Raw genomic sequence first — 2,418 nt, 5'->3', positions numbered from 1 at the left:
GGGCGCCAAGCCCAAGGGGGCGCCCTGTGCATGACATGTTGAGGCCAGATAAGAGCAGCCTATAGAGGTCTATGTGCCCGCTGCATTTTTCATGGAATACTAACAACAGCATGATAACTCTGGTGGTTAATGCACTTGATGGAGAGTCTGTGATGTATCGACTCACAGTTTGTCTCATGATAAAGTAGTACAGAGGGTCAATGTTCCCACTGCAAGGCACAACTCGTAACATGCAGAGCTCAGACTTGTATTCTCTTTTTGTTACTCGGAGTTCATAATTTATAATCCTTTGAATGTAGCGCACAGAGCAATGATATGGGATCAAAGCACTACATGCAAATTCCACGCAGAGGTTTAGAATCCTATTGTTTCTTCCTCAATCTGTAAATATTCTAACATTGCTAAAAGGGGTCATTTGGTTAGTACTACAATTATATAAGTATGACACCCTTAATCAGGTATTTAAGTTCAAATCCTGACCGTATGGGGCAGATGGTTGCACTTGGTTTGCATCATAAAAGTTACATAAACCTGCTGCAGGTAACAGGTAAATAAACTTTATTGCTTGTTTCAGTCTTGGCACCGTATATTACAGTGGAGGTGAGAAATGGGGGTTGGGGATTGTACAGATATACCGTGTAGACAGCACTTCCGCTAACGCCCTGTGAGGAGAATGATGAGGGAAAGGGCAAAAAAACTGACACACTCGGCTCTGTCTAAGTAGATTAAAAACACCTAAGAGGAAGGAAAATTGCCAGACAACGCACATTCTGTCACCACAGGGCTTTCTGCAGCAAGAAATAAGGGAAGACGTGGGCAATAGCTTTTCAGCTAGGGGATGTAGCTCAGTGGTAGAGCGCATGCTTTGCATGTATGAGGCCCCAGGTTCAATCTCCGGCATCTCCAGTGCATTACTTTTCTTTTGTTACAAAGTTGTTTCATAGATTTCATTGCAGTTTTCTTCTCCACATGCATGAGAGAAGCAAGCACCCCTCGCTCAGCCATAGTGTTACACTCTGACGTCACATTGCCAGGCATGCGCCTTATACTCCTGCCAACAGACTGAAGCAACCATGGGCTCAGCAGCAGGGCCACGGGCGGCAGTGGAAGCTGGCAGAAATGGAAATACAGAACTCCTCTCCGGTATACGGTTCAATGTTCGTTTTCAGGTATACAAAGGCTATATTGGTAAGATTATCAGAGGACGCAGACCTCTCTCAAGGGCTATAAATGAGTACCTCTACTGATTTCTGGGAGTTGTAGTGTGTTGCAACTCAGCTGATCCAATACAATTAACAAACCTGAAATCGATCATTTGAAACAACACAGGGCATTTTGTTTAGTTCTATCGGTGGAGTCACCCGGCAAATTTATTCACGTACAGTTAGCCCTCAATGCTGTGATAAGTCAATTGCTAAAATCACAGAGCTTTCACATGGTGAGGAAACGGGGCATTTTGCACAGGGACCAGCCCCTGTACTTTAAGTAAGACCAACACCTGGTGTCCCTTAGGGTCTGACTGTGTTTCAGAAGACAGGGAATAGCTGACTATGGTAACCTCCACTAACTCAATTCTCTTTGCCAACATTACAGAGCAAAAACATAAAATGTAACTAACACCTGATGAAGTTTAACATTATATTAATTAATAAGACAGCAATGAACCCCAGAATACATGAATACCATTTTTATAACTAAAATGTACTCACCCAATTTCCCAACAACTTAAAATATCTATCGGGTTTTCAGAATTATCAAGTGTTTACACAACAAACGCTGTGTAGATGGACATGCTCTCAGTCCACTTCTGATCTGTATGTACCTCTGTATGTAACTCTTCACTTTTTAGGTCTCGCCCTGGCAAACCTTCTTCACACAGTGAGGTGAGTAGCCGTGTTTGCTACGCTGTTGCACGTTGGCTTTAATCCTTCACTGGCGTCGGGTGAAGGTCCAGCACTGAGGCCACTGCACATTTCTTACTACCTTTCAGGCACAAACACGTATTTATAAAATATGCGCACTCTCTTCCAGTCTGGTGATCTCACTATGAGACAGCATACATTCTCTCTCTCGCCAATAACGTGCTATAATTGCTCTTGTTCACTATAACACTATAACAATCCTATCCAGGCCCTTACATGACCTTCATAACATTAAACTTTAACCAAACAAATATACAATGTTTACATATTTATTTACAAACAACAAAATAGGCACTTGCAAATCATCTTCATGCGCCAATACAGAGTTTGTTAAAAAAAATCATGCAACACATTGACATATACAATGCCAATAACTCAAACTTGAATGCTGCGAGACCTATTGCATTGCAAATGCTTGTTTTCTCTTATTAGCGGTTACAGAATATACTAATTCCTTTTTCTGGTGAAAGTTGTCTTTGATTCACTTGTGCACTCT

At 41.9% G+C, this 2,418-nt stretch overlaps 1 non-coding gene across 1 annotated transcript; it reads left to right on the top strand.

Moving 5' to 3' along the window:
• The first annotated feature begins 834 nt into the window (after positions 1-834).
• Positions 835-906, top strand: TRNAA-UGC (transfer RNA alanine (anticodon UGC)). Its single transcript has one exon. It is a non-coding gene; the product is annotated as a tRNA-Ala (tRNA).
• The last annotated feature ends 1,512 nt before the right edge of the window (positions 907-2,418 follow it).

The sequence above is a fragment of the Lissotriton vulgaris genome, chromosome 4_1 (assembly GCF_964263255.1).
Source record: "Lissotriton vulgaris chromosome 4_1, aLisVul1.2, whole genome shotgun sequence".
NCBI lineage: Eukaryota > Metazoa > Chordata > Amphibia > Caudata > Salamandridae > Lissotriton > Lissotriton vulgaris.
The sequence above is the reverse complement of the archived record's forward strand: the minus strand, read 5'-3'. Positions and strand labels throughout refer to the sequence as shown.